The sequence below is a fragment of the Dendrobium catenatum genome, unplaced genomic scaffold (assembly GCF_001605985.2).
Source record: "Dendrobium catenatum unplaced genomic scaffold, ASM160598v2 fragScaff_scaffold_914, whole genome shotgun sequence".
Lineage (NCBI taxonomy): Eukaryota > Viridiplantae > Streptophyta > Magnoliopsida > Asparagales > Orchidaceae > Dendrobium > Dendrobium catenatum.
This window is the reverse complement of record NW_021319376.1, coordinates 121,547-148,936: the sequence shown is the minus strand read 5'-3', so window position 1 is coordinate 148,936 and position 27,390 is coordinate 121,547.

The following is a 27,390-nucleotide window of genomic DNA, read 5'->3' as shown; positions in this document are numbered from 1 at the left end:
CACACTCTCCCAGTGTAGGCAGAGAATCCTTCATCCTTTCATACTCTCCTAGTGTGGGCAGAGAACCCTTCATCCTTTCACACTCTCCTAGTGTGGACAGAGAACCCTTCATCCTTTCACACTCTCCTAGTGTGGGTAGAGAACCCTCGGTTGTTCACACTCTCCAAGTGTCAGAAGAGAACTGGATCTCCTTTACATATCTTCTTCACAAGAAATCTAGAAGGAAGAGAGAAAAGAGTGAAGTAATCACAAACCAAGAGTAAAGACTCTTACCTTTGAGTACCAAGTGAAACCTTCATGCTCTAATAACAAGAAATCTCCTTCAAATACTCTCTCCATGACTCTTCTTTCAATAGTCACGAAGATCAAAAGGCAAAAAGATTAAGTGGCAGTTTAGATTGGACTACTTATAGGAAAGACACCAAAAACCATCCAAAAACTGCAAATTTACAAGTCAATACGCATTAGATCATCCCGTACGATCGTGGATCATTCTGGACGATTTTACTAAAATGCGTTGGAAATGAACCTAATGTATATGGGTACGAAATGACTTCGTACACACACATCATCCCGTACAAACTAGGTTCGTCCGGTATGAACGGTTATTCCATAGGTCGGTTCCCAAAAACTGCAGAACGTCACTAAAATTTCAGAGTCGGTTCACTTTGTCCTGGGACAAATATGGGTTCGTCCGGACGAAATTTTTCTAGAGAGCAACTCATCCTAGAACAAATATAAATTTCATCTGAACGAAAATTCTCTAGAGGAGATTTCGTCCCGGGACAAATACACTTCATCCTAGACGAAAATACTCCAGAGAGCAACTCATCCTGGAATAAATATAAATTTTGTCTGAACGAAATTTTTCCAGAGAACATTTTGTCCTGGGATGAATACACTTCATCCTGGATGATCAGGACTTAGAAAATTTTCTTCAATTCCTGTTCATTCCATTGCTCTTACGAGGAGATAACTGACCTGATCGTCCCGAACGAACTATGTTCGTCCAGTACGATCAGTACAATTTTTTCAAGATCTCCTTAAGTGTGTGTGTTTATTTACTCAATTACAATCACTCGCTCTCAAATTTAATTCAAAGAAAAATACAAGCTTCAAATTTCAAAAGATTTGATGCATTTCATGCTGAATTTGATTTGAAGTCTTCAGTATCTGGAGTTCGATTTCCTGAAATGTTAGTACACTCAAGAGCAAAAACAACTCTTCCAAAAAGTGTTAGGAGATAACTACATATAAAATAATAATATTTGAAATTATCAAAACTATACAAGTTGCAATAATGTAAAATATGCAAATAGTAACTCTCTTAACATTTACTTAAGCCAAAAGGGAAATAAGCGACTCATCCAAAGTAGGGGTGTAAGGAATAAGTGACTTCGACTATATAGGGTCTTCCAACACTGGAGGATTGGTAAGATATTATTTGATATTCTCAAATACACTTGGATATTTCTTATCTTATATGAATTTAGAGTCTGTTTTAGCTATGATAGAGTGGGCTGACATATCCCAGCAAGATTTGAAATAAACCTCCTTATATATTCCAACTTGCCATGAAGAGACCTTAGTTGGGTATGGCTACAAGGAGGTTGAATATTTTAGATGGCTTTTATCTTATCAGTATCAACTTTAATTATTTTCTACCTCACTATGGAGACAAAAAAGATTCTTGAGGTAACGCCAAAAACATACTTCAAGGGGTTCATTTTGAGGTCAGTGGTGCAACCGCTTGAAGATGATTCTTAAGTCATAGAGGTGAGCCTCTTTCACATTGCTATTGAAGACCAAATTGTTGATGTAACCTTATACTTGATTAAGAATTAATTCATCAAAAATTTGGGTCATTGCTCCGTGGTAGATTGCGCTAGCATTTTTATACCAAATTGTTGCAAATCTGAATCCAAATACTATGACTTTTATGATAACAAACATTATTATTTATTTACCAATACTATTATTTCATATCTATTTTGTTTGCCATTTTTACTAACCTTTCAGGTCTACAAAGATAACTTACAATACAAATTAGCTCAAGATCGGGTAGATTAGGGTTGAGAGTGCTTGTAATTTCATTTCAATATATTTTTTACCTTTATTGAGTCAAATCTTGAATATGGTGGATCCCAAGCTAAGTAACCTTGCACAAACACACTGAGGGGGGAGAAATTTGAAAAGTTAGAGTATTTTTCTATTATTGACCTAATTTTACAAGACGGTTTAAAATCATAATTGATGATCAACTAGAAATAGAAACCCTGATTATGGCATCCTTGCTAATTTCAAGTGATTAAACTAATCATACTGGATGATCCATATTATCAAGGATGACTGATTTAGATGATGAAAAATAGCCGCAAATCTCAATTTAGGTAATTTTTTAATATTCAAAATTTGCACTAATCATACTGGATGATGTACATAGTCTTTGATAAATTATGATAATTATTCCTAAATTGATTCAATGAATAGGGGAAAAATTATAGTTAAATTATTTAATCATATCGTACTTGACAATCCATTTTTGATCGTACTGGACGATCTAATATATTTTGTAGGATGAACACTTATCGTCTAAGATAAAAAACCATAATTTTCTTCTAATCGTCCAAGAGAATTGTACTGGACATCCCATGAGGATTATGGGATGATATGAAGATCTCCACCCATCATCCCAGTTCATACTAAAAAATTAATAAAGTATCTTGAACTAATCATCCCGGACGATCACAAGATTATTTTGGATGATCTCTACAAATACTTATACTAATTATATAGAGTAAAGGTGGTCATCCTGGATAAAAGAACTATTTTATACTAATCATACAGGATGATCTGTCAATCATCCTGAATGATCAGTTGCATAGAATTAAAAAATTAGGGCTTATTTTGGAGGATCTGTATTTAAGCAATTATATTAACCCTTGAGTTTAACTTTTGCTATAGAGTTTATCCAAGAGGGAGCTAAGAGAATGAAGAAGGAGAGCTTGAGAGAAAGAGAGAGAGAGAGAGAGAGAGAGAGAGAGAGAGAGAGAGAGAGAGAGAGAGAGAGAAAGAAATCCTTAGGAGGGGGAGTTTTGAGGGAATCACAATGTTTTCTCCAAGCAAGGTGTTAATCGTCTTCTTCGAGTTACTCCTCTGGTTCATTGGTGGCTCTAGGGAGAACTTCTTTAGCATTAGATCCAGGTTCTCTGCCTATTCCAAAAGGGAGTAAAAGGATTCTTAAGTTCCCTGCCTTCACTAGGTGGGTAAAAAAGAATTAGTAGGTTCTCTTCCTACTCTAGGAGGGAGAAAAAGGATTTAAGGTTCTTTACCTCACCGTGTCGGTGGAAAGATTTTGTGAGGACATCTCCGCGTTGCCTTGAGAGCAAAAGGAGAGTCACTTCCAATTAGTGCAATACTTCTAAAGGGAGTCTCCAAGGAGTGGACATATGTCATATTTGATCGAACCATGATAAAATTTGGTGTACTCTTTCTTATTACTTTTATTACATTTTATTTTTGCACTTTTTTGTATTTTATTTTATGATTAAAAAAATCTCATTTTATTATTATCATAAAAATTACTTTTCTTCCACATCAAGGGTTGTTGTTTTGTTTTAAAATATTTAAAAAGAAAAAAAAGATTTACTTATTGTTTAATATTTTTTAAAATTACAAATTAACCCCCATCTTGGTTAGCCTCAGGCTTCTTCTTTATGGTTTAACACTCGTCATAATCATTTATGTGATATCAGAGCAGGATTCATAAGATCAAGTTTTAGAAAACTTTTGAATTTGTTCTATGGCTAACTTGGAAATATAAACATTGCAAAAGGATATTGAATTAGTATACCACCTCTTTTTGATAATATATATTTTAATTTTTGAAAAACTTGCATGTTTACCATTTTATAATTAATTCATTATCATATATGGATGCTTGTTAAGAAAGGTTATTCTACATCTTTTAGATGAGTAAATGATGTTAAAACTAAAATTCCTTTTGCTTATTGGACTACTGATCAAAGAGATCTTGCTCAACAGAATGCTAAATGCATGGAACTCTTTTTATGCCTTCAAATTTGAAGACTATATACATGTTCCCACCAGTTCCACTAGTAAAGAAATATGAGATAGATTATGTATAACATATGAAGGTATAAATAAAGTTAAATAACCTATATTGAATATTCTTCTACATGAAACCTAGAGAATCTATTTCTAAAATGTATACTTGATTTAAACAAATTATTATATCCCTGCAAGCCTTAGGAAGAGAACTAAAAAAATATGTAAAAGTTAATAAGATTCTTAGATGTTTACCTTCTTCCTTTGATGCAAAAATTACTATAATACCAAATCAAAGGTTTTGAATGTTTATTCAATTGATAAATTACTTGGATCACTCATTGCTTATGAGCAAGGAGTGAACCAAAGGCAACTTGATGAAGGTGAGAATAAAAAGGAGAAAACTATAGCCTTAAAGGGTAATGATTATGTTACTGATTCTTTTTGTTCTAAAAATGATGACATTACTTTAATAACTAGGAAATTCAAGAGCTTCTTGAGAAAACATCAAAAGTATCATAAAAAATAGAATAAATGTAATAATAATAAAATTCTAAAGTTTCTTATGATGATATTTATTTTGAATGCAGTAAGCCAGAGCATTTAAAGTCTGATTTCCCAACACTACAAGCTCTACCAAGTAAAGAGAAGGGTGTGGAAAAGCCTAAGTTTGGGAAGGATGAGAATGGGATCCAAAAGGCTTTCCGGGCTACCTCAGTATTAGACCCCTCTGAAATAGAAATAGAAGAGGAGGTAAAAAACTTGTGTTTAATGGTTGATGAACTTCTTGACCACTCTGATCAAGAAGAGGTATGTGAGCTTACTTTTGATTCATTACTTAAAGTTTCTGAAAAAAATTATTCTTCATATAAGAAGCTCAAGAAACTGCATGCTATCCTTAGAACTGTTGACCTACTTTTTCTCCCAGACCTGGTCAAAGAGTTGACCTAGTCAAATTTGACCAGGCTAGACCCCATAACCCATCCCAATGGGTTCAGGGAGTCAAGTAAAGTGTTTTGGGCTCAGACCCAAGCCTTGGGTCAACCTGGTTGACCAGGTCAACCCGGGTTGACCCAATTGGCCTTAATGGGCCAAATTCAATTTCAAATCCATTTCAAGACCTCATGAGCCCAACACGCTTCTTCTCTGACCTAATTGATTGGTTTGATCAAGTCAAAATTTGACTTGGTCAAACCAAGCCATTAATAGTTCAAATAAACCTATTTAAGGCCCATTTAATACCATAATCAATTCCCTTTGGATTTCAAATGAAAACCACGACTAATTCCCTCTCATTTCCCTCCTAATTCTACCTAGATTAGATCTAGATCATTGATCTAGAGCTTAAACATTTAAATAGGAGAAAATTAGGGTTGAATAAGGACTCTTTGCTCTTTCTCCTTCCCGAAGCGCTCTCGCTCTCTGAAATTTTGTGTGGGAGTCCTTGGAGAGTTCCCACACCTTCGCCCACTCAAACCATACCGATCAAAGCTCGCCGGCGGCCAGATTCTGGCGACCCGAAGCCTCAAATGATCCAAGGCTTCTTCCCATCGATCGAGGCTATTTTGGAGCTCGAGTTCAAGAGGGAAATTATACGAGGATAGTCTACAAGTGCAACAAGCCCAAGATCTCCCATATCCACCGTGTGGATTAGGTAAAAATGCAAACCCTAGATTAGAACACCTAGATTTAATTCGTACTATATATACTGCATTTTAGAATCTAATTTTTGTTTCCCATGAATGCTCTTCATGCCTATTACCTGTGTTTAAAATATCGTTGAACTCCATCGTGTGTATCGAGAGAACGAAGCGATTATTCTTTTTGGCTCTTGGTTTCGCCCTAGGATCTGAAATACGAAATCTCTGCCATTGATTGCCCGATAAACGATCGAGATGTTATTGTCTTGCAGTCTCTTTCAAATTGTGGAATCGATCATGCGGTTCCGTTCCCAGTCCGACTCCATCTGGGTTGTTAAATTCGTACTGCGTGCGATCCGACGACGGACAGCAGCAGCTGACGTGGATAAGTGGATCCGTGTCCGCCGCCGCCGTTGTACGCCATTAATGGCCAATGATTGCTACAGCGCAATCATTGGCCATTGATTGCTCGCCGTGGCAATCAGAGCCCCGAAGTTCTGGGAGTTAGTGGCATCCTACCGTGTGTCCCACTACCGCCGCCGCCGCAGGATTTGAGCGGATGAATCCGATGGCGCCAACTGGCTTCCCGTGGATTTTTCTTCTTTTTCTTTTTATTTCGAATAATTTTAAAGCTATTTTCACTCAAAAAATTTTAGAAAATTCATTTTTGATCCATTTTTCACGCACAATATATCGTTTTGTTTGTATTTCCATTCTCTTTATTTTAAAATTAATTTTATTTAAAAATGATATATATTTGGTTAATTACTATAAAAACAATTAGAAATATCATATATATAAAAATATATTTTATTATTATTATTATTATTATTTTGAACATTTTGTTACTGTTTCATTATTAGTATATTATTATTATTATTATTATTATTATTTTTTATTAGTTTATTATTTAAAAGTACTTTCAATTGTTTGTTATTATTATTAATAGTATAATTATATTATATTGTTATTTAGATTACTACTTTATTTTTAATCATAAAATATACTTATTTATTTTAAATTTTGTTTTTACTATTATTATTATTATATTATTATATTATTATTATTATTATATTATTATTATTATTATTATTATTCATATTATTTTTAATTATTTTGATAATAATTATTATTTTTTATTATATAATTCTTTAATCGTCTAAACTACTTTAAATATTATAATACATATATTATTATTTTAAAATAATTGTTATTATTATTATTTCATTAAGTAAATGTTAAGTTTCAGAAGCTTAGTTATTAATTAATTACTTTGAAAATATTAATTATTTTTAAAATACCTTTTTATTGCTTTAAATTTTGAAAATTCATATCTTTTTCATTTCAAATTGGATTTTTGCGTGCCATACCTCGATCTTTTTAGAAAATTATGTACTTTATTTTGAAATTATTTTCAAAAGCTATTTTCCACTTCTCTCACAGATTTCGGTTTGTTTATTTATTTGAATATTTTAGTATTATTTAAATTAATTATTATAATAATTATTTCAAATTAAAAATTATTTTTAAATCCTTTTTGAAACCTCACTTGGATGGTTAGTGGATCTCCCCTATACTAACTTATTACAAAATGATATACTTTTAATTATCTTATCTTCCAAAAATCTATATATCTACATTTATAAAAATTTTAAAATTATATATACTTTAAATCCTAATGTCGGGAGATCCACTATTTCATGAAATTTTAAAAATAAATTTTATATTTGAAGAGCAATCATGGGGGAGTGGATTAGTGAATGGTTGAGTTCCAATCATTCACTAATTAACTCATTTAGTGTACTTTTCTTTCTTTTGTTATACCTTACATGTGTAGAATGCACCACCACTTAGTATAGGCTCTCCTAGATCTAATGACATGGTGTGTTTACTAGTTTTGTGTGTTACCATGCATTATAAACTCAAGGGTTAGTCTGAACTTCAGTTTAAATTCCTATAATATAGTGACACCCTAAGGACAAAAATTAAGGACCCATCTAGCAAACTTAGAAAATTTTTAGGAGCTAGGGTAGATCATTGATTAACATGAAAACTCCCATATCTAAACTTAGATGCATCATAAATATCCCAGAATTTTCTAAGAATTTTTAGGAGCTCCTAGACCCCTTAATTAACTAACCCTAATTTACCCTATAAATAGGGTATGATACTTTCTAAAAATTTTAATAAATCTATTTCAACTCAAAAAAATACTCATAATACCTCAAATCATTCAAAATTAGGTCCTTAACTTAAGATAAATAGGGCTCTTTAGTTTGACCTTAGGCTGACCCTTAATTTAACCATAAGTGAAAATTACCTTCTTGCCCCTAATAAATCATTAAAAATTATTAAAAAATTTCAAATTTTCTCCAAACACTTGAGAACACTTTCTCAGGTCATTCCTGACCTTTGGGGGTGATTCCAATCAGTTTGGAGCTGGTTTGGATCAAAACCATAAAATCAGCCCTTAACTAGATAATTTAAACAATTCCATAAATACCCAAACTTTGGAAATTCATAACTAATAGTAGAAAATTTAAAATTAGGCAACTCACTTTCATTCAATTCTAATTAAGGTCTAGTATTTATTAAAAATATTAGAACTCTAGAAACTAACATAAATTAGAAAGTCAACTTTTTGGTCAACCTCTGCTATAGTTTAGGGCCCGAAACCTAGAAAATTCATATATTTGCATATGAAACTCCAAATCCAGCAAACTCCAAATCCAACAAACTCATCTTAAGGTCTATCATTTACCTTAAGTGTTAGGAACCCCAAACTAGCTTATTTCTCATAGTGACTTTTTGGATCCCCTCAGTCTAGTACCAAGGAGGACCCCGAGACTTTCCAAAACTGACTAATACAATTTAAACTTTAATTATCAATACCCTAAGCACAAAAAATAGATTAACAAAATAAATTAATAAAAAAGGATCCTAATTCATTAATTTTTAAACCTTGACTAAAATTTCCTCTTTTGGCCTTCAATAAATCTGAACTCTATGCAACTTTAATTAACTACCCGATTTAGGATATATCCTAACCACACAAACCTTACACACACATAGAATTGTTTGCTAGGGCACCACTTCTAGATTTAGGCTAGGCCAGTGTTTCCTTTTCTAATGTGTGCCGGATCTTTTCGATGATTTTATTGCATGCTGTGATAAATTGATTGGCGTGTTTGCTTACTTTTACTGTACTATAAGAATTGATGTGATGAGCATTAGATTTACCCCTAAGATAGGGACGATATATATGTTGCTATTATTGTAGGTGTCCATGCTCACGCAATACTAAAAAGTGGGGGGCACTAACATGATTTCTGATAATATCTTATGTAGGTGCTTGCTCAGCCCCCCCCCCCCCTAAATAAATGAGGGCTAAAATAAAATCATTAAATTATAACTACAAAAGGTGCTACTGGTGGATCGCTTAGCCCTCATGATTAAGAGCATGGACAAGTGTGGCTATGATGAGTACTTTCTTTTCCTTATATAAACTGCTTGAGATGATATAATAACTGCTTGGAAATTTTTATTAGGATAACCTTGCATATGACTCTAGATTTATCGCTTTCCATTTATGTAAAAATTTGTAATATTTTGCTAAGAGTTATGAAAATGCAATTTTGAGTGGAATATTTTTATCCAACTTGAATTCCAAAAGAAGAAGGCATCCTCATAAGGGAGAGTCTTCTTCCATTTTGAAGATTGAGCTGGATGGCTTTAGATATCCAAACAGAAAAGGCAATACCCCATACCAGGGAGAATTGTCTCTTCATTTGGATATTCAGGCCACGACGAATCCAAGAAGTCCAAGGAGGAGAGATCCAAGGAGTCCAAGGACAAGAGATCCAAGGAGTCCAAGGAGGAGAGTTCCAAGGAGTCCAAAGAGAAGAAGACTGAAGAGTTGAAGATTTGAAGACCCAATATCCCACTCAAAGTAATTTACGTCAGTCATAGGCTTAGAAATCCGGGTTGTTGGCAGTGGTTCCCAGCCGATTTACCTTTTTGCAGACCGTGGTTTTTAATTAAAGGCTAGTTGGACTAAGGACAATTATTAATTGGTTTATTTATATTGATTTATTTTACTTGTGCTGTGTGCCTCAAGGGTGGCTTGTTTTTCCTAGTTTGTTGGCGATTTGTATGTCGATCTTTATTTTAGCCTGGATATCATTAGGCTCTTTAAAGGCTACAAACCTTTTGTACTCATAACTAATATTTAAATTTTAAGGTTTAATTAAACTAGAAATCTAACGAATTTGGGGAACTGTCAGAATTATCCGGGGTCGTATACATATTAATGCATTCTTCTCTCCCCTTCTTATAAGACACTTCCTCACCTACGGGTAGAGTCCGAATAATCTGGCTTAAGAGGATGAGGTGACGGACCTGGGGAAGTCTAATCTCCTTATAAAAACTACTTTATAATAAGCCTATTTTTAAAATCTAATGCATATTTGATTTAGCCTCTTTAACCATTATTCATTGCATTAGTAATCAACTAATTAAAATTTAATTTCATTAGCTAGGAGCATTTGACCTATATAAGTCTAGGACCAATTAGGAAACTCTCTAGATGTCAATCCTATTTCCAAAAATTGTACCATCCATCCATCTCTCATAAATGACTAGACTACATGGTTTTAAAGTGATTAGGTGGTTAGCTGGCTCCCCAATCCAGGTCGGGATAAGTCTAGATTTTGCATTACATTAGTTAGGATACGGGTTTTAGTGCAAATAGAACACTAAACCCAACTTAGATTTTGGGTTCGAGGCTACTACACTCGGTCTTGTAGTATTCCTAAATAGTGGATAGGTCCCTTCTTTTCAGCAACTATAAATCCTACTTATCTGCGTCACAGGATAATGCCACCTCCATCTTTTTTCTCATGTATGTGTCGATTGCCTGACTTTTATTTTCTCCAGTTTCTTTTTAGTACCCTAGATCCTCCGAATACTGGTGTGAAACCTGCATGTGGATTTATCCATTTGGACCTCTTCCTTTTGAGTAGGACTTCTTAGTCATATATATGATCCAATCTGTCTCTTCCAATTGGCATCTTCGTGTCGAGTGTAAAGTCCTACGATAGTTTTGTTCTACGGGATAGTGCGGTCATACCCTTTGTATTCATATCCCACGAGCAGTGCTCTTTTGGAGGTCCACAGGTTTCTACGACCATGGTGGGACCAGTTTCTCTCTCCATTTTTGGATTCTATATAATCCTTTCTTGTGTGTACTCCGGATTGATACTCCTTAGATTAGGTCCATCCCACTCTAAGTTAGGGTGTTTCCTTAGTTAGGGTTCCTTCTCCTTAGCTAGGATTCTTCCCTATTCTGTTTCTTTCCAGCCTAACAGGCTATTCCACCCTTTATCCATTCTTATCTATATTTATCAAATTCTTCCTTCTTTCTTGTTTTCAATTCTAATTTCTGACCTTTTCACTTTCCTTTCCTGGCAGTGTGCCATGGCTCCTTTCATACCTTTCATTACTTTAAGTCTTGGCTCAGACGCACGAGTGACTCTTCCTGAGTCCCTGCTCGCTAGTCCACCCGTTGGAGGGATCACTTTTGGTTCCCTTACGGACTAGGCCTTCGCCACTCTTGGCGGGCTGACCCCAGCTGAGGTTGCAAAATTCTGTACTCCCCAGAGGAGAGGACAAACATCCCATGCACCCTTTTAGACGTCCAGCTGCTCGGAGGATAGCCCGGGCACCTGCACATCCTGTTACTGTACATACGCAGCCAGTACACCCTGTGGCTAGGCAAATAGTGCTTAGGCCACTTCAAGTTCCCCCTATTCGTCCTATCATTAGGTGACCAGTGACTATCGCTCCTGTTACACAGGTTGCTCTAGCTCCTCAGCATCGACAACTTGCTGTCGTTGTTACCTTTATCATTCTGATGGAGGTACCTCGAGTTAGGGTTCCCCCTCCCACTTCCATTAGGAAGAGGGGTGCTCAGACCTAGGCTCCTTCACCATCTTCTCACCAGGTTACTTTTTTTTGCTAGGCTCTCTCATACGGAGATCGTCGGACAGACCCCGGCACTTCCTGTTGTCCCTGTTCTATATAGGTAGTGTGTTCAGATGTTCCTTCATCCTCTACCTCTAGCCTTGGAAGAAGGGATAGGATGAATCAGAATACGAGACTCTATCTAGCTACATCCAAGGCAAATAGGCAGCAGATGGCTGAGGTGATAGCTCACCAGGAGCTAGTTCAGAGGACAGTGGCTCCCAGGTAGTGGAGACCATGACGTGTTACAATTGTGCCCACCCTGGATGTTATAGTAACTCCTGAGATAAAGGCAATCTAGGGAGGACACTTCTCTCCACTAACACACAGTGGGGATGAGGAGGATATTGCTCGTATTGCGGTGGCTCCTCCTATCACTATTACTTTACATCGGGCTAGGGTCCCTAGGGACGCTGGTGTTCGAGCCCTCTCTCAGAGGATTCGAAACATTGTCAGCCTAGCTCGTGGCAGAGGGCCTATCAGTTGGGAGAGGTTACTCCGACAGATCTCTCAGGCTACTTTTCAGTTGAGGAGATATACTACGAGGCAGTTGTACAGTTGGCAGAGAGGACAAACACCCCAGCAATCAGTAGATACAGTTCTTATGGTTAGACCGCTGGCAGTTACTCCTGTTATAGGATGACGCCCACATCGCCGAAGATAGAGACAACATTAGGAGCCTACTCGGCCCCAGATCAGATCAGCAGTGGTAGCCCCTTAGCAGCCAATTACCGTATGGAGCCCCACCATAGGAGGTAGGTTTGGAGAAGTCGACAGATGGGCACCACTGTCGACCCTGTTTAGTCAGATGCGCCCCCCCCTAAATAAATGAGGCCTAAAATAAAATCATTAAATTATAACTACTAAAGGTGCTACTGGTGGATTACTTAGCCCTCACGATCAAGAGCATGGCCAAGTGTGGCTATAATGGGTACTTTCTTTTCCTTATATAAACTGCTTGAGATGATATAATAACTGCTTAAGAATTTTTATTAGGATAACCTTGCATATGACTCTAGATTTTTCGCTTTCCATTTATGTAAAAATTTGTAATATTTTGTTAAGAGTTATGAAAATGCAATTTTGAGTGGAATATTTTTATCCAACTTGAATTCCAAAAGAAGAAGGCATCCTCATAAGGGAGAGTCTTCTTCCATTTTGAAGATCGAGCTGGATGGCTTTAGATATCAAAACAGAAAAGGCAATACCCCATACCAGGGAGAATTGTCTCTTCATTTGGATATTCAGGCCATGACGAATCCAAGAAGTCCAAAGAGGAGAGATCCAAGGAGTCCAAGGACAAGAGATCCAAGGAGTCCAAAGAGAAGAAGACTGAAGAGTTGAAGATTTGAAGACCCAATATCCCAATCAAAGTCATTTACGTCAGTCATAGGCTTAGAAATCATGGTTGTTGGCAGTGGTTCCCGACCACTTTACCTTTTTGCAGACCGTTGTTTTTAATTAAAGGCTAGTTGGACTAAGGACAATTATTAATTGGTTTATTTATATTGATTTATTTTACTTGTGCTGTGTGCCTCAAGGGTGGCTTATTTTTCCTAGTTTGTTGGCGATTTGTATGTCGATCTTTATTTTTGCCTGGATATCATTAGGCTCTTTAAAGGATACAAAACTTTTGTACTCATAACTAATATTTAAATTTTAAGGTTTAATTAAACTAGAAATCTAACGAATTTGGGGAACTGTTAGAATTATCCGAGGTCGTATACATATTAATGCATTCTTGTCTCCCCTTCTTATGAGCCACTTCCTCACCTACGGGTAGAGTCCGGATAATCTGGCCTAAGAGGATGAGGTGCCAAACCTGGGGAAGTCTAGTCTCCTTCTAAAAACTACTTTATAATAAGCCTATTTTTAAAATCTAATGCATATTTGATTTAGCCTCTTTAACCATCTTTCATTGCATTAGTAATCAACTAATTAAAATTTAATTTCATTAGCTAGGAGCATTTGACCTATATAAGTCTAGGACCAATTTGAAAACTCTCTAGATGTCAGTCCTATTTCCAAAAATTGTACCATCCATCCATCTCTCATAAATGACTAGACTACATGGTTTTAAAGTGATTAGGTGGTTAGCTGGCTCCCCAATCCAGGTCGGGATAAGTCTAGATTTTGTATTACATTAGTTAGGATACGGGTTTTAGTGCAAATAGAACACTAAACCCAACTTAGATTTTGGGTTCGAGGCTACTACACTCGGTCTTGTAGTATTCCTAAATAGTGGATAGGTCCCTTCTTTTCAGCAACTATAAATCCTACTTATCTGCGTCACAGGATAATGCCACCTCCATCTTTTTTCTCACGTATGTGTCGATTACCTGACTTTTATTTTCTCAAGTTTCTTTTTAGTACCCTAGATCCTCCGAATACTGGTGTGAAACCTGCATGTGGATTTATCCATTTGGACCTCTTCCTTTTGAGTAGGACTTCTTAGTCTACACCCTTATGCCATCCCACTCTAAGTTAGGGTGTTTCCTTAGTTAGGGTTCCTTCTCCTTAGCTAGGATTCTTCCCTATTCTATTTCTTTCAAGCCTAACAGGCTATTCCACCCTGTATCCATTCTTATCTATATCAAATTCTTCCTTCTTTCTTTTTTTCAATTCTAATTTCTGACCTTCCCACTTTCCTTTCCTGGCAGTGGTGCCATGGCTCCTTTCATACCTTTCATTACTTTAATTTTTGGCTCGGACGCACGAGTGACTCTTCCTGAGTCCCTGCTCGCTAGTCCACCCATTGGAGGGATCACTTTTGGTTCCCTTATGGACTAGGCCTTCTCCACTCTTGGCAGGCTGACCCCAGCTGAGGTTGCTAAATTCTATCCTCCCCAGAGGAGAGGACAAACATCCCATGCACCCTTTTAGACGTCCAGCTGCTCGGCGGATAGCCCGGGCACCTGCACATCCTGTTACTATACATACGCAGCCAGTACACCTGTGGCTAGGCGAATAGTGCTTAGGACACTTCAAGTTCCCCCTATTCGTCCTATCGTTAGGTGACCAGTGACTATCGCTCCTGTTACACAGGTTGCTCTGGCTCCTTAGCATCGACAACTTGCTGCCGTTGTTACCTTTATCATTCTGATGGAGGCACCTCGAGTTAGGGTTCCCCCTCCCACTTCCACTAGGAAGAGGGGGTGCTCAGACCTAGGCTCCTTCGCCATCTTCTCACCAGGTTACTTGTTTTTGCTAGGTTCTCTCATACGGAGACCGTCAGACAGACCCCGGCACTTCCTGTTGTCCCTGTTCCATATAGGTAGTGTGTTCAGATGTTCCTTCATCCTCTACCTCTAGTCTTGGAAGAAGGGATAGGATGAATCAGAATACGAGATTCTATCTAGCTACATCCAAGGCAAATAGGCAGCAGATGGCTAAGGTGATAGCTCACCAGGAGCTAGTTCAGAGGACAGTGGCTCCCAGGTAGTGGAGACCATGACGAGTTACAGTTGTGCCCACCCTGGATGTTATAGTAACTCCTGATATAAAAGCAATCTAGGGAGAACACTTCTCTCCACTAACACACAGTGGGGATGAGGAGGATATTGCTCACATTGCGGTGGCTCCTCCTATCACTATTACTTTACATCGGGCTAGGGTCCCTAGGGACGCTGGTGTTTGAGCCCTCTCTCAGAGGATTCGAAACATTGTCAGCCTAGCTCGTGGCAGAGGGCCTATCAGTTGGGAGAGGTTACTCCGACAGATCTCTCAGGCTACTTTTCAGTTGAGGAGATAGACTATGAGGCAGTTGTACAGTTGGCAGAGAGGACAAACACCCCAGCAATTAGTAGATACAGTTCTTATGGTTAGATTGCTGGCAGTTACTCCTGTTATAGGATGACGTCCACATCGCCGAAGATAGAGACAACATTAGGAGCCTACTCGGCCCTAGATCAGATCAGCAGTGGTAACCCCTTAGCAGCCAGTTACCAGTATGGAGCCCCACCATAGGAGGTAGGTTTGGAGAAGTCGACAGATGGGCACCACTGTCGACCCTGTTTAGTCAGATGAGATAGCACCGTTGGTAGAGACTAAGCAACTAGTGGACACAGTTGATCAGATGGATTTTGTAGCTCCTTCTAGGTCTGAGGTGGTCCCGATGGCTTATGATGATGATTTAGTACTTACCCCTGATGGATCACCAGAGCAGGATGAGACAGAGCCAGCTCTCAGCCCTCATAGAATCACCTATCCTATGAGTCCCTATATAAAGGCACTTCGAAGATCTTTTTTAGAGGATGATGATACACTAGGAGATGAGTCTAATGAGGATGTACTAGTGCACCAGGTCTATTTGATCATCCGTCGAGCAGAGAGAGCTCGAGGACCACGATGAGCAGAAAGAACCCGATATGGGTGGATCTCCTAGGTTAGTGGATACAGATGTTAAAGTTCTAAACCTAACAGGCATAGATGACAGAGATGGCCAGAGCCATAGCGGCTATGACAGCACAGTTGATAGCCTTTCGGGCGATGCCCTAGATGATGGGTGTAGCCACTACCAGTACTTCCAGAGACCAGCCAGTAGTATCACCTGTTGCACTAGACCCCGTAGAAGTGGATAGGTCCAGAGAGTAGTCCCAGCACTACCCTGAATACCTGCTTATACTACTCCAGTCCAGAGTCAGCTAACTCAGTTGTCAACAGGTCATCTTCAGGATCTGATTGCCTAGAAGGCAGAGGAGGTGATTTCCTCTAAGAAGGTTGGAGAGGCAGTTAGTAGAGGGCGTCCTTACCCAGTTGAGTACGAGCAGGAGCCCTACCCCCTGGCTTCATTCCTCCTAGGTTTAGAGTGTTTGACGGGCTTGGGAACCTTAGGTAGCACGTGGCTCAGTATCGGGCCATATATTGCAATATAGGAAGGAATGATGCCTTGATGTTTAGGATTTTTTTAGCAGCTTGGTGGGGGTGGTGTTCGCTTGGTATGCCGACCTCTCCAATGACTCAGTATGGACCTTTACAGAGCTAGAGCAGTTGTTCATACAGTGGTTTATCAGTATAGAGCACCAGGTCACTGTAGGAGAGTTTGTGGTCACTAGATAGTGCCCTAGAGAGACTCTCCTAGATTACATAGTTAGATGAAAGAACCTCAGTCTGCAAAGTGAGCCATAGTAATAGGAGAAGCATGCAGTTGAGATTCTTTTAAAGAATATAGATGGTCCTATCGCTCCATATCAAAAGGGCTTCACTATTTTTAACCTTTCAGAAATTGTTGACCAAGATCACTAGTTTATAGGACAACATACCCAATGCAGTCCCTCCTAAGGTTGAGAGTCAGCCTTCACGTAGATCTCAGCAGTAGGAGTCTTCAGGGGCACCTCCACCTAGGAGAGGAGAGGTACACAAAACTTATGGACCATCAGATAAGGGCAAGAAGCCCTTAGGCAGTTCAGTAGTACAGCAACAGTAGTCACACTCCTCTGGCCAATCAACAGTACAGCCCAAGACTTCTCGTAGGACTCTAGAGAGTTAACAGTACCTACAGGAGAAGCTTAATAAGGAATATCCCTTCAAAAGGGAATGTATAAAAAAGATTTTTAAATTCCTTACTAAGAAGAATATTTTGACATTTCCAAATAACAATAGAGTGGAGGAGGAGGGATAGACAGATAACCCACTCTATTGTCCTTACCATAGACACATTGGGCATGTGTTAGAAGACTGCTATGTTTTATAGGATAGAGTTGAGTGGTTGATGGGCATAGGACAAATACACCTCTAGGATAGTGACTTGGTGAAGCCCAAGGGAAAGGCAACATAGACAGTTCAGATGGTCTCCAGTCCCAGCCACAATTCCAGCCATAGTGACAGTCAGAGCTACAATCAAGGCAGTAGTGGCAGGTCACCCTATAGTTCTGAGGGAGAGTGTCAGTTAGCACTCTCCAAGAAGATGATAGATCATGCAGTTTAGAGTTCAGAGGCAGTTGAAAGGAGGCCACCCAGGCCAAGTCAACAGTTGCCACTTTAGTCACTACGCCAGCACTCTCCCCTTCTTCTTCTTCTTCTTCTTCTGTTGTAGTGTCAGATGAACACATTTCTTCTTCTACTTTTTCTACTTTTACTTGTACTGAAAAATGTAAGAAAGATAGAAATTTGTTGTAACATCAGAGGGGAAGATAGGGTTCCTTCCAGCACTTACATTGAAGGACTTTGTTCTCCCTTTATTTGATGAAGAAATAATAGAAGAAGGTGATTCTGGCTATTTTTGGTATCCTATTTTTACTTCTACTTCTACTTTAGTTTTTATTAGTACTCAGCCTTCTCATGCTTTACCTGTCTCTTATAATGTGAATAATTCTGAGTATAATAATGTGTATGAGTCTGAGTATGAAGATGAACCAGTCTTTATAATAATTCTAGAGGGTGGATGTTACATGGATTCAGAAGATAAATCCAAGAACCCACTCAAAGCGCTTTCCTTGGAAAAAACATCAGCCACTACCACTGAACCTAAGAAATCTCTTATTGAGGATGACTCCATACAGGAAGTTCATTTGCATTCAAGGAAAGTCGTTCCACCTAGGTTGGCTAAAAATATAAAAGATAAAAATATAGTCACCCAGCAAGACGATCATATCCCTTCCTCCCAAGTGCAGTCTAAGGAGAAAAGGAAAGGCCCTCAGTTAGAAGTCAAATATAATGTGTTGGCTCACTTAAGGAAAATTTCTTCCATTCTGAGTGTCTACGATGCTCTTTTGATGTCCCCCGATTTGAGAGAGACATTTGTAAAAGTCTTGCTTGAACCAGAGTCCTATCAAGCCTCCTTCACTTCTGAGTCAGTTCGAGATGCACGTCATTTGAAAGAGATGACATGCATTACCTTTTCTAGTCGTGATCTTCTCTTAGAGTCTTTTGAGCACAATTGTCCCTTGTATATCACTGCTGAAGTCTATGGTTACGAGTTGAATAAAGTCCTCATTGACCAAGGGGCTTCATTAAACATCCTGACATACGAAACATTGAAGAATCTCTCCCTAGGTTATTTGAAACTCACTTCTGATAAGATTATGTTGAAAGGCATCAATGACCAAGGCTAGTGAGCTCTAGAGGTTAACACCATGCCTTTGAAGTTTGGAAATTTCCTAACTGAGGCAAAGTTTCATCTAATAGAGTCTGATACTTTATACAGGTCTTCCTTAGGAAGGCCTTGGATCCATGAGTATGGAATGGTGCCCTCTACCCTGCACCAATGTATGAAGTTTATGAGGAATTATACCGAGTATTTCATTCCTCGAGATACCTAGCCTTTTTCTGTGCATGAGGTCTCTATTTACGATGATGCCGAGTGCTATGTATCTCAGAAAACTCATAAATCTCCACCTACTTAGTTACTAGTGACACCCTCTAGTGTTGTACAAGGTCCTACGTAGTCACCTGCATAAAATCCTATACAATTGCCAGAACAAGGTCCATCATAGGTTAGTATTGAGCCAGGTGTTTCCACTGCACATTCTGATATAGATCATTCTCAGTTTGTAGTGAGGCATGATGTTCCCCCTAGTAGAGGTAGGGGAGGTAGAGTTATTGATAGAGGTAGAGTTTTGATTCGTGAGCCACGAAACCACGACACTCGTACAGCTCCTCCCGCTCACCTTTACACTTCTTCTTTGACTGTAGAGTCCGACTCTTTGGATGATGACATGAATGGCATCCTTCACCGTCTAGTCACTTAATCACCTCCATATTCCATTGGTTATGATTCACGGCCTACCTTTAGTAGCAATTTGATACCTAAAGGTGGATTAGTTATTGACTGTAGCTTAGACAAGAAAGAGGACTTCTGAGGTATACCACTACTGGATAACCTTCTCCCCATCAGATACATGGGATAAGAGTTGAGGATTCCGGTCAAATATCTTTGGATGCTCCCTCTTTTGATGACGATAGTCCAATATAGAATAGCGAAAATCCTATACCTTACTTATACGAGACATTTTGGCCAACACGATGTGAGTGTCCCTCTTTACCCCGTAGTATAGGTGCACCACTGGGTCCTGTGAACCAAAATCTAGAGGAGATCGCTATGGATATAGAGGTCAAGAGTGCTTCTCATTACTTTTAACCTATCATAGAGAGTTTTATTGAACCAGGCCTCGTTCGTTCCACTTGGCCCGATGAACAAGCTATACAGCAAGCTCGTGTTTGGCGAACTGACTTTCCCCGAGGCGTAGAGAGTGTAGACTATATGGGGTTGAGTCAGTATAATAATACCAATATTTGGGCTTTTTCCCATTCTTATCCAGTTATTTCTCTTGCCGAAGAAGAAGACTCGAATCGGGATGAAGACAGAATAATTAATGCCCCATAAGAGTTTGAAGATGGTATCACTTCCGTCATGGATGAACTATATGAGGTAAACTTAGGCACTAAGTCAGATCCTAGGCCTATTTTTCATAGTGCCCTACTATCTGATGTAGAGGCTCAAGAATACATCAATTTGTTGTCAGAATTTAGAGATTATTTTTCTCAGAACCACACCGAGATGCCTGGTTTGAATCCAGAGGTAGCAGTCCATAAGTTGGCCATCAAGCCTGATGCAGTCCCTGTTAAACAAGCACCTCATAGGATGAGGTTAGAGATGAACAATAGGTGATCGCTGAAACCAAGAAGCTTATAGAAACTGGTTTCATTAGGGAAGAGAAGTATTCTACTTGGCTTGCCAATATTGTTCTAGTCCGGAAGAAGAGTGGGCATATTCATGTCTGCATTGACTTCCGTGATTTGAACAAGGTATGTCCTAAGGATAATTTCCCTCTTCCTATCCCCAAGCTTATGATGGATATAACATCATCCCATAGCATTTTTTCATACATGGATGATTCATCTGCTTACAATCAAATAAAGATGGACCCTGAGAATGAGAAGTTCACTACATTTCGTACACCTATAGGTGTGGTTTGTTACAAGGTGATACCTTTCAGCCTCAAGAATGCCGGGGCCACCTATTAATGCGTAATGGCTGTTATCTTCGATGAGATAATACATGAGCAAGTTGAATACTATGTGGATGATTTTGTAGTCAAAAGCAAGGTCCATGGAAATCATCTACAAGATCTACGAATCATTTTTGAACGCATGTGCAAATTCGATCTAAAGATGAAACCTTTAAAGTATGCATTTGTAGTTAGTGCACGAAAGTTCTTAGGGTTTATAGTTCTCTACCATGGCATTGAGATAAATCCTTCTATAATCAAGGTCATAGTGGATTTAAAACCCCATAAAAGTCTTACCCAATTGAGATCCTTTCAGGGTAGACTTGCTTTCTTGTGAAGATTTATCTTCAATCTTTCTGGTAGGTGTCATCCCTTCTCTACACTAGTAAAGAAGGATGCCCGATTCCACTGAGATGAGAGTTGTCAGGAGGCCTTTGAAAGTATAAAGCACTACTATATGAACCTCCCCATTTTAGCTGCACTTATCCCAGGTAGGCCATTGATTTTATACACTATAGCCCTGGATGAGTTCTTAGGTGCATTATTGGCTCAAGAGAATGAGGAAGGTAAGGAGAATGCCTTGTACTACCTCAGCAGGCAATTAATACCTGCAGTACCCAGTAATGGAAAAGAAATATTTAGCCTTGATCTTCATGGTACAAAAGTTTAGGCATTATATACTTTCACATAAGCTTAACTTGATCTCTAGAGTCAACCTGTTGCAGTACTTGATGACTCGTCCGACCCTCTCAGATCATCTAGCATGATGATCTATGATACTATTGCAATTTGATATCACTTTTACTCCTCAACAGGTCATCAAAGGATAGGGTCTAGCTGACTTTCTGGCCGATCACCCGATCACTGCTAATTCCCTACTCAATGATGATCTACCTGATGAATTAAACTTGAGTATGGATGAACATGAGTCCCCTACTTAGGAGTTTTACTTTGACGGGGCGTCATCCATTAAATCTTTAAGTCCATAAGAAACTCCTACATTTATGGTAGGATTAGGCATGATTTTTGTGTCTCCTAAGGGTTATACTCTACAGTACTCCTATAGTTTATCAGAACCTCGTACTAACAATGAAGCTGAGTGTGAAGCTCTGATTTTAGGGCTAGAGTTAGCCATTCAGATGAGTATTATGTGGGTGAAAATCTTTGGAGACTCCCAACTGATAATCAATTAAGTAGCTGGAGTCTACAAAGTACTTAAGCCTGAGCTCTTGCCATATTATAATAAAGTAATAGAGCTCATGTGCTTTATACTAGAAGTAACTTTGGCCAAGATCCCTTGATCTGAAAATGGAAAGGCAGATGCCTTGGCCAAGTTAATAAAAGAATTAGCTGACCCTACTGGAAATCCCGTATCTATTATTATCTAGTATCGTCAAGCCCTATGCCCTGCAGACTTGTCTTCTCTCGATTAGACCCTCAATATATTTGTTGTTGATGAGGAGTCAGATTGGATAGAGCCCTGCATAGAATACTTAAAGCATGGTAGGCTTCCAGATGATACATCTCTCGCTGCTTAAATTAGAAAGAGAGCTCAATCATTCGCCTATGTAAATGAAACCTTATATCAACACTCTTTCGATCAAATGTGGTTGAGATGCCTCATTAAAGAAGAGCCTAGTAGAGTCATGAGCGAGATACAAGAAGTGTTTTGTGGTGCCCATTAATATGGACCTAAAATGAAAGGAAAAATTTAATGCCTTGGCTACTACTAGCCGACTATGATCCATGATTATATGGAGCACACTAAGAGATGCCACCAGTGCCAGATTCATGGCATAATATCAGTAAAGAAGGAAGCATAGCTCAATGCATTAGAAGCAATAACCAAAGAACTATCATCATTTCCTTTGTGAATCAATTTATTCTTTGATTTCCATGAAAAAAAAAAACACATTGCAGTATAACTTAATTAAGAATGATTTTTGATTAGCTATCCACTTAGAGAATCCTCAAGTGTTTGAAATGTTGGAATGTTAAATCCCCATCCATTCAGTTTTTGTACCACAACCAATAATTTTTCACATTTTACTACCACATGTTGAATATCTTCAACGTCCCTACAACCTCTTGGGCACCAAATTTCTCTTTGCAATCTTCTATAAGATAAGAAATAATAGGTTCGAATTGCATTATTAAATATCCTCAACCAGAAATTCTCCACCCGTGGATTCAACTTTGCCATTTTGATCCTATTCCAGAAAATGGTAGGAGAGCTGTTTTGAATCGAAACATTATATGCAAGAGTAGAATTGTCTTACCAAATAATTGATATAATAACTCCATTATGTCTTCACCCAGCTCAAGAGAAATTTGAAGCTGACATATTTAATTGATTAGCTCATTCCCCATATAAGCCTTGAGATCATTCACATTCCAATCTCCATCTGAAATGAAGCGGTTCACCGAGAGGTTACTGTCATCATGTGCAACAACAAAAGTTGGCCATCAATTTAAGCATTTATATAATATCCAAGTGTCCTTGAATACATCAATGGATTCACCATTGGCTATGATCCATTTAGTAATATGCTTTAAATATCCCCCCCCCATCAGAAATTACTTTCCATGCATTGGATCCACTCTTCCTCACTAGTTCTTCCATAAACAGAGAATTGTGTCCAGGAAACATTACCTTATAAGGCAAGGTATCTTTCTCTTGAGAGTATTTCCAAGCAAGCTTAGCTCTTAGAAGCCCATCTTTGTTAGTATATGAGTTTGGAGCTCTTCCTCCACAATTAGTTGGCAAACATATCACTTTCCAGTTAACATAGTGAATATCGTGTTTCCCATCAGATTTGTTCCATAAAAGGGTTCAATCTCATCCAGTATACTTTTAGGAACCAATGGATTAGTAGAGTAAAACGTAGTATAGGAAAGAATGACACTTTTTACAAGAAGAATTTTCCTTGTCAAAGAAATCAACTTCCGTCCCCAAATGTTTTTCATCTTCATGGCCTTGTCAATAATAAACTGAAAATTAGAACTTTTCAGTCTTCTAAGAGCTAGTTTTACTCCAAGATAATTCAGCTCCTAAACAGAATTAAACTCCATAATCCTGGAAATGGATTTTCTTTTCCTTGTATTCATAGATTTTCCAAAGAGCAAGCAGGACTTGTTGATGTTTATCTTTTATTCTGATCATTGAAAAAATTTATTTAAAACATCTTTAATCCCATTCACAATTTTAATGTTGGCTTTGGAGAAGATAAAAACATCGTATGCATATAATTGGTGTGAAATCCTAGGACCATTTGGACTCACACGAATTCCCCAAGAATTCCCTCTTTGCCTAAATGCATTGGAAAGCAATTGAGAATAAAGAATAAACATGAATGAGTTCAATTTCTCCTTTGGATATATGATCCCTTATGAAATGATGTCTAATGTCTATATGTTTGGTTCTTGAATGTTGAATAGGATTTTTAGAAATGCAAATAGCACTAGTATTATCACAATAAATAGAAATAGTGCCTATTGCTAATCCTAAATCAATCAATTGTTATTTCAACCAAAGTACTTGTGCCACACAACTTCTTAAGGTAATGTATTCAGCTTCAGTAGTAGATAGGGCTACAGAATTTTATTTTCTACTAGACCAAGAGACTAAAGAATTTCTAATAAATTGACATGTTCCAGAAGTGCTCTTTCTATCTACCCTACAACCTGCAAAGTCTGAATCTGAATATCCAATTATTTCAAATCAAGAGCTATACTTACCAAATTTATTTTATTTGCTCTTCCAAAGATCCAGATTCATCAAATATAATATGTGTGATTTCTTCAATAACCAAGGTTCTTTTATTGAATAATCTATAAGATTTCTCAACACTTGAGTATCTTATAAAAATTCCTTCATCTCATTTTGGATCAAATTTTTCTTAGGCAGATTTTCCATTGTTATGTATAAACACCTTACATCGAAAGACATACAAATGTGACAAATTATGTGTTCTTCCTTCTAGTAATTCATAGGGTGTTTTATTAAAGTTAGATCTAACATTCATCCTATTCAGAATATAACATGTTGTGCTAACCATCTCAGTATAAAAATATTTAAGAAGTGAATATTCTGCCAACATGACTCGAGCGGCTTCTATTAATATTTTATTTTTCCTTTTGACTACCCCATTCTGCTGAGGGGTTCTAGGTGCAAAAATATTATGATCAATTCCATTCTCCTTACAAAAATCTTCAACTTTTTTCATTTTCAAATTATCCTCTATAATCACTTTGAATTTTCATAATCTCGCATCCTAATTTTCTTTGAATCCAAGTCGAAAAATTTCTAAATTCTTTAAATGATTCACTCATATGATATAACCCATGTGAATCTAGAGTAATCATCCACAATTATAAATACGTATACCTTCCCTCCTAGACTTATAGTTTCAACTGGTCCAAAAAGATTCATATGTAAAATCTCTAATTGTTTACTAGTTCTAAGATCTTTATTACACTTAAAAGTGGACTTCACCTGTTTTCCTAATTGACATGCATCACAAAGGTGATCCTTAGTAAATTCTAGTTTTGGTATACCTCTCATTAAGTTCATTTGAGTAATCCTCCTATGATTATTTATGCTAGAGTGACGAAGTCTCCTATGCCAAAGCCATGACTCATTAGAAATAGTTTTTAAACAAAAAGTAGTAGGAGTTTTGATACAGTTCAAGTCTAGCATATACACATTATTTTCCCTTATACCATGCAAAACATCATTACCATTCGGGCTTAATATGTAGCTAGTAGAAAAAAAAATTTCATAATAACCTTTATCACATAGCTGACTAATACTCATAAGATTATGCTTTAAGCCTACTAACAAAAAATTTTATATAAAAAAGTTTTTCAAGTTTCAAATTATACCTGACCCTACCATCTTCCTTGTGGTGTTATCTTCAAATGTAACCCTGTCTCCACTCCAAGCTTCCATCGATATAAATTATACAGTATCTCAAGTCATATGCTTTGAGGAACCGCTGTCTAGGTATCATGTGCTCTCACGAGGCCTTGTGTGAGAGCGATCCTACAAAATCATCAAACGTTAGACCTGGGAACCCAAACAAGTTTGGGTTCACATTTTTGCAAATTATAAACAGATGCTTGTATGATATGTTTAGGTTTATGCATCTTAGGTCTCCACACCAAATGGGTTTTCTTCTTCAATATACAGGTGTTTTTTATATGTCCAAACAATCCATAATTATACTATTTGACTCCAGGAAATAGATTCTTAAGTCTTTTTAATTCTTCAATCTACTCAGGGATTGTATAAATTTAGGATACAAAATAGGATTCGTAAAATCTTCAAGTCTTGGGGGTATCTTATTATCCTCGAGTGCTTTTATCTTCAGTTTATAAAATGAATTCATATCTTCTAATATACAATTTGTATAATTAATTCGATAAATTTTGCTCTCTGATTCATCCTTAAATTATTAAATTCTATTTCAAGTTCTACATAGGATGATTTTAAGTTTTCATGGTTCTTATTCAAATCATCAAATCTATCAAGTAATTTCATGTGGTTGTTATTAATTAAAGCACGAACTTTCCTAAGGATCTCTTATTCTCTTTGAAGTTCTTGTAACTTTAAGTTCAGGCTAGCATGCATTTTCTTTAACTTTATATATGCAACATGTATGCATTTTGAGACTTCTAAAAGTTCATTGTAAGTCAAGTCACATACCTCTTCTTGATCTGACTAATTAAAATTATCCACCATTAAGTACAGATTGGTGACTTTCTCTTCCTTTTTAGTCTCTAACGAGTCTAAAGTTGAGTTCGTCCAGAAAGCTCTTTAGAATTTCTTTTTGCTCTTCTTTACCACTAGTTTCTCCTTTACCTTCTCCTTGTTAGGAGTGGTTTTAAGTTTTGGGCAGTCTGGCTTAATGTGTTCAGGTTTCCTGTATTCATAGCAAATAACATCATTTGAAACTTTGACATTCCTATTGAATTTACCTTGATTCCATTATTGGTGTCTCTTTAGCTTCCTTTTTAGAAAGCTTATGAACTGTCTTATCATTAAAGCGATGTCATCCTCATCCTCAGGTATACCCAATCACTCTCTGATTCCTCCACCTTCAGTGCAACATTCTTCTCCTTTTATGGTTCTCCTGCATCAATCTTTCGTTCACTCACTACTTGCTTGTAAGCAATTAGTGATCCAAGAAGATTGTCAATAGAGTAAATATTTAAATCTTTAGACTCTATAATTAAAGTTATTTTAGCATCATAAGTAGTAGGTAAATAATGAAGTATTTTATTAACCATTTCAACATTCATTAGTTTCCTACACAATGCATGTAAAGAGGTGACTATTTATGTGAATCTTGTGTACATGTCAGAAATGGATTCATTAGGTTTCATACAAAATAGTTCATAGTCATGTAACAAGATGTTTAATCTAGACTGTTTAACTTTATTAGTCTCTTCATAAGTTATACAAAGTCTATCCCATATATCTTTTTCACTCTTACAAGTGGAAACCCGCATGTAATCTTCAGATTTGAGAGCACAAAAGAAACTATTCAAATATTTAGCATTACATTTTGCTAAGTCAAATTCTTCTACTATCCAGTTTGCAAAGAGTGTTTCAACTCTAACCCTATCAACTAATCTAGTTGGTTTTGTATACCCTTTCTGAACTAAGATCCACATACGATAATCAAGTGACTATAAAAATGTAGGTATGT